Genomic DNA, 14965 nt, shown 5'->3' with positions numbered 1-14965 from the left:
AGCTCTCTCCCTCTCCCGCGCGCTGGGGCACTCCTCTTCTCGTGTCTTTGGATCTACGTGCCCTCACGCCTTGAAGATGGATTGTCCTGCTATCTTCTAAATAAAATAGAGCTGTAACACAGAGCTGTAACACTGATTTGTCTAAGAGCTATAACATGGTCCATTCGAGACCTGAGAGCTATAACACAGTCTATCCAAGACCTGAGAGCTGTGACACGCTGAGGGGGCTTTAATGTCCATCACTCCAAATCTTTGTTGTGACGAGACAAAGAGCCGAGGAACATACACTCACGTGACAGAAGGATCTCTTTAAAAAATTCTACCTACCGGATTAAAAAACGTTTCTTCACATTGACTAGCCAAAAATACATAAAAAATACTTTCCTTTGATGACACATCTCAAAATATTCACATTTTCCTGATAATGGTTGCAAAAATTCCCCCCAAAAAATCATAAAATTTATTTGATAAGATATGAAATAGAGAAAACTTATAGGAGTAAATAAAGTCAAACTATATTTTTTTCTTCCTATAACTCTTCACTGACTATGGGAAGATGTGGCTTCATAATTTATATACAATTTCAACATAAAATATTTGCATTTATCCTTTAATACAAAACAATAGAGATATTTCTAATGACTAGCTATTTGTTTTAATATATTTTATGGGAAAAAAAGTTTTTTTGAAAAAGCAATGTTTAATGCAATGTACAGAATGTAAGAAACTCAGACCTACATCCACACACAGCCATGGATTTAATGAAAATTATTTTATAATGAGAATTATTATGTTACATTATTTTCTTTGTTGTTTAGTTGCTCAATTGTGTCTGACTCTTTTGTGACCCCGTGGACTGTAGCCTGCCAGGATCCTCTGTCCATGGGATTTCCCAGGCAAGAATACTGTGGTGGGTTGCCATTTCCTTCTCCAGGGACTCTTCCCCACCCAGGGATTCAATCTGCATCTCCTGCATTGGCACGTGGATTCTTTACCACTGAGCCATGCAGGAAGCCCAGATAGAAGATTAAAAAAACACATATTCCTCATTCTCAAAGTCAGGAAACCTCCCTGACTACACATGCACAGAAAGGGGAGTGATGTTAAGTGATACCAACTACCCTTAGTCCTCTTCAGTAAGTCATTTCTATGTTTATCACAAGAATCCTTTCTTAATATTTTCAACCATAGCTTTATTAAAATTCTGAGATGGCAAGCAGGCAGCATCTTGCTTATTTCCAATTTGTCAACCTTATTCCATTTCTTTTCAGAAGTTTCAGTTATTACAGGCATCATACAAGATGTTATATGCCATTGAATAGCATATTGTACTCTTCACTCACTAAGGCAGGATCTTTACAGTAGGCATAAATAAAAATTGATTAGAAATGTTTTCCTTACCATCTGGAACTTCATATCTGCCTTACATGAATAACCTTCACCACTTATAAACTATAACATTCTGGCATTTTATGATACTATTGAAAAGGCAAAATCTAGTTATGTTTTTCCTTTGACCGAATAAAACTCCTGCAACTTTTATTTCAATTGACTTGTAAAGTGTGTAAAAAGTGAAAATATTGCAATGAGGTTTAACAAGTTAATGGTAAATTAATGCACTCTCTCCTCTATTAGGCAAATTTGCAAGGCTGTGGAACATTTAGCACTCTCTCCTGGATAGCACTTGACATTTTATATGCAGATGAGTCAACGGCATTAGTGAACTTTTGCCTAACCTATGCCTTAATATACAAAATAAAGCAGTGAAGTTTTTTCCAGTTGCTTAAGCAATCTGTATGTAGGGAAAAAGCCAATTCACCACTTCATATGGAGCACCATTTCTACTCATGTCACTCAGGGTGTTCCTACTCAAGGGTGAACAAAGAAGCACTCATTTTGATTTTAAATTAAAATGTTTAATGTCTTCAATTAATTCTTCATATGAAAAGTGACTATAAGATACCAAACAATAAAATGAGTATAGTTTTCCTGTCACAAAGAATGGATAACACTTTCTTATCTTACAATAGTTCCCATCCATCCTCATTAATTCTAGCTGTGTCAAAAGACAAGAATCATTTTCCAATTTTTCAAAAGATGAAATCAGCCAAACAAAAGTTATTGAAGAATGATTCATTTTTATCTAAATCTATTTTTCTTCTGATTTATAGATCTTGGTGCAGGCTCACCTTTTATTTGGGGATCAACTTGAAATTATATTTCTAAGTTGCCCATAGGGCCACAACTTTAACATTGTCTGCATTAATTCTATGCTTAATTACTTAGACTTTAAGGTCAATTTTTAAGTTAATTTAACCAGTTTGAAAGTATAATAAAACAGTATATGTAGTGTAGATATAAGAGAAAGCAGAAAATGTTTTTTCTCAATGCAAGTTTAAAAGAAAAATAAGGGATGGCAGACAGCGGCAGACATGGTTCTCTTTCCATTCCATCATCAGTAATCATATTGTTCTAGTCAGGGACTCCATTTCCATAAATTCACTGAAAGCCCTAGTGCATATTCCCAATTCTTTTATCTGTTTGCTTTTATTCCTCCTTCACATCATATTTGATTCTGTCCTTCTCACTGCAGTAACTAAGTATATTTTTAATTTTATTTTTAATTTTTTTAATTATTTTATAATAGAGTATAGGGGCTTCGCTGGTGGTTCAGACAGTAAAGAATCTGCCTTCAATGCAGGAGACCCAGGTTCGATCCCTGGGTCAGGAAGATCCCCTGGAGAAGGGAATGACAACCCACTCCAGTATTCTTGCCTGGGAAATCCCATGGACAGAGGAGCCTGGTGGGCTATAGTCCATGGGGTCACAAAGAGTTGGACACAACTGAGGGGCTAATCATTTCACATAGAGAATAGCAGTTAACAATGTTGTGATAGCTTCAGGTGGGGAGAAAAGGGACTCAGCCATACATATGCAAGTATCCATTCTCCTCAAAACACCCACCTCATCCAGGTTGCCACATAATACTGAGCAGAGTTCCTGTGCTATAAAGTAAGATATTGATGGTTGTCCATTTTAAAATAGAGAAGTGTGAATATGTTGATCCCAACTATTTTTCACTATTCTTCTCTTTCCCTCATTCTTGCATCATAACTCTCCCAAATAGAAAACAATGTAGAAAGACTCTATATATCACATTGAATTTTTGACTGTCTTGTCAATATTACCATTTAATTGCAGAAAGAGAGGACAAGTAGAAAACAGAAACAAATTTTTGACAAATTTCTGGAAAGTCAGTGGGAGAAAATATCCTGTTTTCAAGGCAGACCAAGGAAAGTGTTATTTTCCAGGAAGGCAAATCAACACACAAAGCTTGAAAAATAACAATTGTATTTCACATTGTGCTAAATTATTGGAGTTGTTCATAGTGATGCTTTAGGATTCTAATAAGATCAGATCAACTACAAATGAAGATAGTTTTAATTCTTTTTTTCCAATCTGTCTGCTTTTATTTTTCCCATCTTATTGCTCTGTCCTATTTAGAATCCCCAGTACAATGTTGAATAGAAGTGGTGAGAGTAGACATCCTTGCCTTGTTCTGGGTCTGAAGAAAAAGAGTTGTCTTTCACCAGTAAGTGTAATGTTGCCTGTAGGGTTTTCATAGATGTCCTTTACCAAGATGAGGAAGCTCAGTAATTCTTAATGAGGGCAAAATGTGTGCTAAGGGGCCAGTGTCCAACTGGTAGCTCTCTAGTTCAAATGATAGAATAAGTAAACCACTATTTCTTAAATCTAACAAATTTGACATTTTTTTTCACATATACTCAGTGAAACCTCACACTATGCATTATTTCCTCTAATCAATCCTCAATGTTCATTGGAAGGACTGATGCTGAAATGAAGCTCCAATATTTCGGCCACCTGATGCAAAGAGCTGACTCATCGGAAAAGACCCTAATGCTGGGAAAGATTGAGGGCAGGAGGAGCAGGGGGTAAAAGAGGATGAGGTGGTTGAATGGCATACCCGACTCAATGGACATGAGTTTGAGCAAAGTCCGGGAGACAGTGAAGGTAGGGAAGCCTCCACACTGAAGTCTATTGGGTCGCAAAGAGCCAGACATGACTAAGCAACTGAACAACAACAACAGACAAACAAAACAACTCTCAGGAAACTGTGCAACCTGCCCCAGATCATGAACACTGCAGCAATGCCAGGATTTGACCCAAAGTCACTCAGGGTCCAGGAAAAACAATGACTAGTGTGAAATAGTGATATTAGGCTTGACTAAAAATGCTTTCTGTGAAAAAAGATGGAAGAATTCTTCCTACTGTACCAGACAATTTAAAGATAATTGGCTCCTTTGGCCATTGTTCTTTTAGGAGCCCTGAACTTTTTTCCACTAAACCACAACTTTCTTAAGATACAGCTTTAACTTGTACTACTGTTATGGTACAGATATGCAAAAGTTTTTAATCAACAGTTTCATGTCTTTCTGCTCCCAACAATGATATTCAGTTGTGAGTTTAATAGACAAAAATAAATGTTTTCTATCAAAAAATGCCCTTACAATGATATGTTCTTTAGCAAATATTTTTCCTCCTCTAGTTAAAAGACAGAATTAATCTTAAGAGTTCTAGCAATATCTGGGTACTGTTAGCACACACATACACACATATGCATCTAGTTTTTTGGCAATGGTCTTCTTGCATTCAAATACTCTTTCAGACAGAAGACTGCTGAAAACCATTTGGGGGTGAGAATGAGTTTTCTCCTATTTAAAGGAGAACTTTAAGTCAGTGCATTTATGGCCATGCTATTCTGTGCATCTTTAAAAAGTGGGAGAATGTAATTTCAGGCCAGAGCTGATAATTCAGAGGGTTGTATATCTGACAGAGTGAATGGAATTTTTTTCAAAATGCTATTTGGAAAAGGAGCTAAATATTTGGAATCCGGCTCCATCCAAAGATAAAGAACATTCTCCTAAGTAATAACTGCAAATAGAAGGGAGGAAAGGCAATCTGCTTGAGCCTCTTTTTGGCTGCCAGCTTATTATGCAGCATGACAAAAATCACGAGGAGATTTCAATCTGGCATACACACTCAGGCTGTGTTTGGCAGTGTGTCCCTCACCAGAAGTTTTCTGAGCAGAATTCTGACATGATGAGGCTTCCTTACTAGCATGTAATACAAAAAGGAAGGAAGGAAAAAAGAAAGGAAAATATATATATATATAATATTCACTATAGCCAATTATCACTACAGTAAATGAGACATCAGCACCCTAATATCTGATAAGAGTACAAATATATCTCAGAATATATCTTTTTGTACTTTCAGTTTCTACTGAATAAGCTGCAGAACTTCAGATTCACTTAAAACAGCCATTTCAAGGTTAAAAAAAAAAAAAAAACTTGATTTCTGTTTGTTGATAGAAACATTTCCTTTCTATCTCTTAAATCAAATTTTGAATTTCTTTCTTAAGTTTACCCACACTTAGCTTTCATCATATTCTCCTGGAGTGACATTCATAGAGTTTCATGGTGATTCAAAGTGACTAGCAAAAACCTCCCGTGCATTGACTCTATTTAACCAACTTTAAAGACATATTCGGGGAATTAGTCAATTTCTAGGTGATGTAGATCTAGAAAATATGAAATATTTTCTTTTCTTTACTTTTCTGAGTTAAATACTACAGGTTAACTCTTGTGAGAAAAACATACATCCATAATTATTATATGGAAATAGCACAGAGTACCATATGGGAAATAATTCCAAGTATTGGGAATTCTCTGCTAACCATGAGTAAATTCCATAGCTAAATGCAATAACCAACGTTACTAGACCTCACCTCACATGGTTACAGTATCTGTACATCAGTTCAATTTAATTTAGTCACTCAGTCTTGTCCGACTCTTTGCAACCCCATGGACTGCAGCACACCAGGCTTCCCTGTCCATCACCAACTCCAGAAGCTTGCTCAAACTTATGTCAATCGAGTTAGTGATGCCATTCAACCATCTCATCCTCTGTCATCCCTTTCTCTTTCTGCCTTCAGTCTTTCCCAGCATCAGGGTCTTTTCAAATTAGTCAGTTCTTTGCATCAGGTGGCCAAAGTATTGGAGTTTCAGCTTCAACATCAGTCCTTTTAATGAACATTCAGGACTGATCTCCTTTAGGATGGACTGGCTGGATCTCCTTGCAGTCCAAGGAACTCTCAAGAGTCTTCTCCAATACCAGTTCAAAAGCATCAATTCTTTGGCACTCAGCTTTCTTTATAGTCCAACTCTCACATCCATACGTGACTATTGGAAAAACCATAGCTTTGACTATGACCTTTGTTGGCAAAGTAATGTCTCTGCTTTTTAATATGCTAAGTTGGTTATAGCTTTTCTTCCAAGGAGCAGGAGTCTTTTAATTGCATAGCTACAGTCACCATCTGCAGTGATTTTGGAGCCCAAAATAACAGAGTCTGTCACTGTTTCCACTGTTTTCCTATCTATTTGCCATGAAGTGATGGGGCCAGATGCCATGACCTTAGTTTTCTGAATGTTGAGTTTTAAGCCAACTTTTTCACTTTCCTCTTTCAGTTTCATCATGAGGTTCTTTAGTTCTTCTTTGCTTTCTGACATAAGTGTGGAGTCATCTTCATATCTGAGGTTATTGATATTTCTCCCAGCAATCTTGATTCCAATCTGTACCTAGATGGATAGATGGAGTCAAATATATCATGGACACTAAATAAACATTTGTTGAATTGAACTGAAGTAACTCAGGGTTCCTTTTTTTTTTTTTTCTTCTTCTCTGGTGATTCTCAGTGTTAAAAATGTATATTCAGAGCAACAAAACAAGGGTAGTGTGTGATATATAGATTGACCTCATGAGTTATGTTGAACAAGACATCATCGCTTTTCATGAACACAATTGAAATCTTCCCCAATAGAAACTAACTCTGAAAATGCAGTAACTGAAGAACAAAGATGCCAAACTTGAATATAATCAGAGACTTTATGATTCCAAGAAATTATCTGCACTCTACAATTTTATTTATCCATCACCATAATCCTCTTAATTGAAAGAACAAGATAGTGAATAATGTTTAAGAAAATGTAGAGTTTTGCACAGAGTACTAAGGGATATGAAACACAATTCACATATCAGAATGAAAGTGAAAATGAAAATTCTTGCTAATGTAAGACCTTAACTGAGCAGAATTTAAAATAGACTGCTCTTGCAAAGTATATAGTCAAATTGGAAATATTGCCAAAAGTTTTTAAAATTTCCCTATGATTATACTGAGTAACATCACGTATAGGAATTTATCCTTTCACTTTCAATTTATCAACTTCACTTTCACTTTTCTTGCATTGGAGAAGGAAATGGCAACCTATTCCAGTGTTCTTGCCTGGAGAATCCCAGGGAGGGCAGAGCCTGGTGGGCTGCCGTCTATGGGGTCGCACAGAGTCGGACACGACTGAAGCTCCTTAGCAGCAGCAGTATAAACAGCAGGAAATTGAAAGCAACCTAAATTAAGAATAATAGATTATGTATTTCTATGTAATCTTATAACAATTATAGTCACTATATTTAAATGTACAAGTAGATACCAAATGAAAAGCAATATTTTAATGTAGTTCTAAGATTATAAAGATAAAACAATGTCTACCATTGCTTAGGCAGTAAAGAGATGGGAATTTTCATATACTATATCAATAATCAGAAAAATATATGATAAAAATATTGGTTTGTAGTGCAAACCAAATTGCATAAGAAATGTACCAACCAAAAGCATACCTATATTTTTGAGATATGAACTCCATGAGACCAAGATTTTCATTGCATTCATCTTTGTTTCCTAGCACTGTGCCCAGCCTATGCTGCTGCTGCTGCTGCTGCTCAGTCGCTTCAGTCTTGTCCGACTCTGTGCAACTCCACAGAGGGCAGCCCACCAGGCTCCCCGGTCCCTGGGATTCTTCAGGCAAGAACACAGGAGTGGGTTGCCATTTCCCTCTCCAGTGCCCAGCCCATAGGAGATGTTTAATAAATGTTGCTTGAAAGAACATAATCTATTAATCAATCAGAGATAAAATGGGGCTCTCAGTTCTCTCTCCTGAAATTGTGCAGAATTCCAATAATTATAATAGCTTTATTTGTTTCAATAGTGCTACCATTTCACAGGTCTTCCCTCCTCTTTAGTGGGGGAAAAGAACCACTATGGGCCTCCAACTCTTACTTATTTTAAGTATATCTTATGAATATACTTATATTCATCCAAAATATAAAACAATGCATTTCATCTGGGTCTAATTTCATTTCAGAAATGATATTTTGTAAAAATGCAATCTCAGTCAAGAAAGAACAGAAATATTTTGATTATATTGAATTTACCATTACAGATTCATCTCTTCAGCTACCATTATTAAAAATATATTAGCAATCATAGTCTGTACATCTACATAACCTCATGACTTTAAATATTAATTTGAAAAATCTATTCAGTCACTTAGTCATGTCCAGCTGCTTGTGACCCTGTGGACTGTAGCCTGCCAGGCTCTTCTGTCTATGGAATGTTCAAGGCAAGCATATTGGAGTGGGTTTCTATTTCCTTCTCCAGAGGATCGAATGTGTGTCTCTTGCATCTCCTGCATTGACTGGCAGATTCTTTACCACTGTGCCTCCTGAGAATACCATTTATATTCAGCAAAATTATATATGTAGAAGGATTTCCCTTTGAGAAATATATTTTAATAACATTTATCACCTTGTAATACTTTTCTTTCAAAAGAGATTGCTTAGCTTATTCATTACTTCTACAAATTCAAATGTCAAATAGACATTGTCTCCAGGAACAAAAGGAAACATGAATTTATGGAAAATGAGAAGAAAAGGAAATTAACCTCGTTATATCTAAATTATCACAGAGGCTGCTTTTCCTGCAGGAGCCCCTATCATTATGAAAACCACACCTCTTACCTGCAGGCACAGGGGGATGTCCACCAAAGCACAATTTAAATCAAGAAGCTTTGTGTGATAAACAAAGGCATGTAGATGAAATACACCCAGTGCTTCAAGTTATTGCAGAAATGTATGAGGATTTCCTTGATGGTTCTGCAGCTAAAGAACCCACCTGCATGCAGGAGACAGACACAGGAGATTTGGGTTCAATCCCTGGGTCAGGAAGATCCCCTGGAGGAAGAAATGGCAACCCACTCTGGTAATCTTGCCTAGAGAATCCCATGGACAGAGGAGCCTGGGAACAGAGGCTACATACAGTCCAAAGGGTCACAAAGAGTCAGACAAGACTAAGCCTGTATGCAGATGCCAGTGTTTACCTTGATGTGTCAATGTCTCCAAAGAGACAAAGGCATAAGGAAATGATTCTTACAGTGCAGAATACAGCTTTGTTTGGTGACTGATTCTGTAAGCTCTGTATCATCCACAGGGATTTTCAAGAAAAGAGGAGAAAAATAACTATTCTTTTGAGAAAAGAATTGTCCCCTTTTCTTGTTAGTTTCAAAGATATAGAAGAAAAAATAAGTGGAATAAGTTCTTTTTGGCTCACTGTGGCACTCAAATCTCTCTGTGTGTCAGAATCCTTTTATCTTTTACATTTATTCTTAAAAACAAGAATTGAAATTTTATCAGCTCGGGGCATAGAATCTGCAAATTAAAAATGTATAGTATTTAAAACTTTATATATTCTTCAAGTGTGAAGGAAGTCCCTCTTTTATATCTCTAATCATCAAAGAACAAAAGATTTTAAGTTCAAGAAGTCAGTATTATTGTACCCTATATTGCACTGTATTTCAAAACTTTCTAATTTAGTGATTTATTCATTTATTTATTCAACAGATTTTTACAGAAGGCCAATATACATTCTGAAAGTTATTCTTTACTGGGGATACAATAATTTTTAAAAATTCTTGGTCTTATGGATTTTACATGGTGAAGTGAAAGTGTTGGTCATTCAATTGTGTCCGACTCTTTGAGACCCCATGGACTGTAGCCCATCAGGCTCCTCTGCCTGTGGAATTCTCCAGGCAAGAATACTGGAGTGAGTTGCCATTCCCTGCTCCAGGGGATATTCCTGACCTGGGTCTTGGTGATTGAACCCAGGTCTCCTGCACTGCAGGCAGATTCTTTACCATTTGAACCACCAGGGAAGCTTGCTCTTATCTATTTTACATGGTATATTTTAAAATAACATAAAAATAAGTTAATTGCATAGCTTTTAGAAGCAAACACTATTTTTTGAAAAACAGGAACAAACCAGAGAGCCAAGAAATAGATTCACATAAATATAGTCAACTGATCTTTGTCAAGGAAACAAAGGTAATACAATGAAGCAAAAATAGGCTTTTCACCAAATGTTGCTTCAACAACTGGACATCGACATGCAAAAAAAGGAAGATGAACCTAGATACAAATCTTACACCCTCCACAAGAATTAACTCAAAATAGATAACAGATCTAAATGTAAAACCTAAAACTTTAAAACCCCTAGAAGATTACATAAGAAAAACCCTACATGAACTTTGGAATGGTAATGACTTTTTAATTTTCTCAAACATGGCATGCTTCATGAATTTGCATGTCATCCTGGAGCAGGGGCCATGCTAATCTTCTTCATATCATTCCAGTTTTAGTACATGTGCTGCCAAAGCGAGCATGGCAATAGCTTTTAGATGCAATGCCAAAGGCACAGCCCATGAAAGAAACTGATAAGCTGGACTTCATCAAAATTTAAAAATTCTGCTCTTTGAAAGACATTATCAAGAAAATAAGACAAACCACAGACTGGGAAAAAAATATTTGCAAAAACCACATCTAACAAAGAACAATTATCAAAATAGACAAAGAACTTCTAAAACTCAACAGTAAGAAAACAAACAGGCTTCCCCCAGTGGCTCAGACAGTAAAGAATCTGCCTGTAAAGCAGGAAACCCCAGTTCAAGCCCTGGGTTGGGAAGATCCCCTGTAGAAGGGCATGGTAACCCACTCTAGTATTCTTGCCTGGAGAATTCCCTGGACAGAGGAATTGTGGGCTACAATCCATGGGGTAGCAAAGAGTTGGACACAACTGAGCAACTAACATTTTCACTCTCAAGAAAACAACAACGTGATTTAAAAAAATGAGCCAAAGACCCTTACAGAAAACTCACTAAAGAAGACATACAGATGGCAAATAAGCATACAGAAAGGTACTCTACATCATATGTCATGAGGAAAATGCAAACTAAAACAACAATGAAATATCACTACACACCTATTAGGATGGCCCAGAACACTGAGAACACCAAACGCTGGACAGGATACAGGACAACAGAGCTCTCATTCACTGCTGGTGGGAAAGCAAAATGGTTCAGATACTTCGGAATACAGTTTGTCAGTTTCTTACACAAAGTAGACATTTTCTTACTGTATGATTCAACAATCACACTGTTTGGTATTTACCCAAAGGACTTAAAAGCATGTCCACACAAAATGTGCACTTAGATGTTTGCAGCAGCTTTATTCATAATTGCCAAAATGTGGACGCAATCAAGATGTCCTTTAGTAGGTGAATAGATAAAGACACTGTGCTAGGTACATTCAGACAATGGAATACTATTAAACACACACACACACACACAAAGAAATGAGCTATCAAGCAATGAGAAGACATGGAGATAACTTAAATACATGTTACTAAATGAAGGAAGTGAATGTGAAAAGGTTACATATTGTATGATGCCAACCATATGATATTTTGGAAAAAGGAAAACTATGGAAACAGTAAAAAATTTCAGGGGTTGATGGAGAGGAAGAGTGTGATGAATATATAGCAGAGGGAAGATTTATAGAGCAGTGAAAATAACCTATGTGATACCATAGTGATAGGTACATGTTATTATGCATGCATGCTAAGTCACTTCAGTTGTGTCCTACTCTTTATGGCCTTATGGACTGTAGCCCACCAGGCTCTTCTGTTCATGGGATTCTCCAGGCAAGAATACTGGAGTTCCTCCAGGGGATCTTCCTGACCCAGGGATCGAACTCACATCTCTTATGTCTCCTGCATTAGCAGGAGGGTTCTATAGACTAGTACCACCTGTGAAGCCCCACGTGTTATACTTTTGTCTAAATCCATAGAATGTACAACACCAAGAGTGAACTGTAATGTTCTAATGTAAACTACGAACTTTGGGTGATAATGATATGTTAATGAAGGTTCATCAATTGTAACTAATGTATTTACTCTGGTGAAGGACACTGATAATGAGAGCCTATGCATGTGTGAGGGCAGAGGGTACGTGAGATATCTCCACCTTCTCTGTTAATTTGCTGTGAATTTTGAACTGCTTTGAAAATAAATAAATAAATAAAGTGTTAGTTAAAAGAAATAATAATACATACAAAGCCAAATCAGAGGACGTGATTGGATGTTTTAAAATGAATGGCTATGGTAACACACTTTTCCAGTGGTCATGTATGGATGTGAGAGTTGGACTGTGAAGAAAGCTGAGCACCAAAGAATTGATACTTTTGAACTGTGGTGTTGGAGAAGACTCTTGAGAGTCCCTTGGACTGCAGGGAGATCCAACCAGTCCATTCTGAAGGAGATCAGCCCTGGGATTTCTTTGGAAGGAATGATGCTAAAGCTGAAACTCCAGTACTTTGGCCACCTCATGCGAAGAGTTAACTCATTGGAAAACACTTTGATGCTGGGAGGGATTGGGGGCAGGAGGAGAAGGGGACGACAGAGGATAAGACAGCTGGATGGCATCACTGACTCGATGGACGTGAGTCTGAGTGAACTCCGGGAGTTGGTGATGGACAGGGAGGCCTGGCATGCTGCAATTCATGGGTGGCAAAGAGTCGGACACGACTGAGCGACTGAACTGACTGATGGTAATACACAGTAAGAATGTGACATTTGGTCAAGAAAATGAAGGAAAAGATGGAATGAACCATACAGCTGTCGGATCCAAAAACATTCTGGGGAATTCCCTGATGTCCCAGGGGTTTGGACTCCATGCTTCCACTGCTGGGGATCCAGGTTCAATCCCTGACCCTGGAACTAAGTTCCCTCAAGCTGTGTGATGCAGTTTAAAAAAAAAAAAAAAAGTAAGTAAAAGGAAATACATTCTGGACAGAGGAAGCAGTTAATGCAAAGTCCAAGAGGTGGGAACATGCTGGCATCTTGAGCAACAGCAAGAAACGCAGTGCATCTAATAACGAATGAGCAAATGAGAGTATAAAGTGATGGAGTAGGAAAGATAACAGTCCAGATCATATAGGACTCTATATGACCTTTATGATACGTGAGGCCTTTGTCAAGATGAGGAAGCTTTCTTTTACTCCAGGTCTACTGGGAGTTTTTTTGTTTGTTTGTTTTTAGCCATGAATGGATATTGAATTTTATACAATGTTTTTTTCTGAATAAAATATGGATGCTTGTGTTGTTTTTCTTTTTATTCTGCTTATGTGCTGAATTATAACCATTTGTGCTTTTGTAGCTTTTTTATTAACTACAGTTGATTACAATGTTGTGCTGGTTTCAGGTGTGCAGCATATATATGTATATATGGGCTGAGGAAGCAGTTAATGTGTATCTATACATACATATATTCTTTTCTCAGATTCTTTTCCACTATAGATTCTTACAGGGTATTGAATATAGTCCTCTATGCTATACAGCAGAACCTAGTTGTTTATCTGTTTGTATACAGTAGTATGTATCTGCTAATTCCAAGCTCCTTATTTATCCCTTCCTGCTTTTCCCCTTTGGTAGCCATGATTTTGTTTTCTCTTTCTGTGAATCTCTTTTTGTTTTATAAATAAGTTTTTTGTATCATTTTTAGATTCCACATATAAGTGATGTCATATGGTATCTTTTTCTGACTTACTTCACTTAGTACAAAAAGCTCTAGGTCTATCTACATGGCTGCAAACGGCATTATTTCATTTTTAATAGCTAAGTAATATTCTACTGTATATATGTACCACTCTTCTTATCCGTCTGTTATTCATCTGTTAACAGATGTTTAGGCTGCTTTCATATCTTGGCTATTGTAAACAGTACTGCTGTGAACATTGGGGTGTGTGTATCTTTTCAAACTAGAGTTTTCTCTTTTCTGGATAAATGCCTACCTAGGAGTAAGATTCCTGGGTCATATGGTAACTCTATTTTTAGTATTTTAAGGAATTTCCGTCTGTTCTTTATAGCTAGCCATTGATTTTTTTTCTTTTTTAATTATTTTAATTGGAGGATAATTACTTTACAGTATTGTAATGGTTTTTGCCATACATCAACATGAATCGGCCACAGGTATATATGTGTCCCCCTCCAACCTGAACCCCTGTCCCACCTCCCTCCCCCATACCCCTCTGGTTTGTCTCAGAGCACCAGCTTTGGGTGCCCTGCTTCATGTATCAAACTTCCACTGGTCATGTATTTTACATATGGTAATGTATATGTTTCAGTGCTAATTGATTTTTAAATGTTGAAACTGTCTTCCATTCCTGGGAGAAACCCCATTTGGTCATGACGTGTATTTTCTTTTTATATATTATAGAATTTATTTTGTTTAAATTTCTTGGTAACTTTTATCTATGTTCACAGGAATTACTGACGGTAGTTTCTTATAGATAGTGTATCATGTTTTATCTAAATTGATAGGCCTGCCTTTTAGATGCGATGCAATTATTGATGTAGTTGTATTTCAGCCTGTCCTCTTGCTTTCTGTTTTTTATTTGCTACCTCTGTTATTGATTTCTATTTCCCACCTTCTTCTGTATTAATTATTATTTATTTATATTTTTATCTCTACTATTGGTTTAATGATTACGCCACTTTTTCAAAATTTTAGTGAATTTCTTAAGATGAACAATAAGCATTTTTAACTTAGTACCATCAAGTATTTTTACACCATTCATATATACTTCCATTACCTCTTCCCCACCCTTTGAACTATTTTTCATACTTTTTACTTCTACATGCATAATAAACTCACAGTTATTTTGT

At 36.7% G+C, this 14965-nt stretch overlaps 1 non-coding gene across 1 annotated transcript; it reads right to left on the bottom strand.

The window, feature by feature from the left end:
- Positions 1-10521: 10521 nt before the first annotated feature.
- Positions 10522-10628, bottom strand: LOC133255055 (U6 spliceosomal RNA). The gene has a single exon (XR_009738853.1). It is a non-coding gene; the product is annotated as a U6 spliceosomal RNA (small nuclear RNA).
- Between the last annotated feature and the right edge of the window lie 4337 nt (positions 10629-14965).

The sequence above is a fragment of the Bos javanicus genome, chromosome 1 (assembly GCF_032452875.1).
Source record: "Bos javanicus breed banteng chromosome 1, ARS-OSU_banteng_1.0, whole genome shotgun sequence".
NCBI lineage: Eukaryota > Metazoa > Chordata > Mammalia > Artiodactyla > Bovidae > Bos > Bos javanicus.
This window is presented reverse-complemented; position numbering and strand designations above follow the sequence as displayed.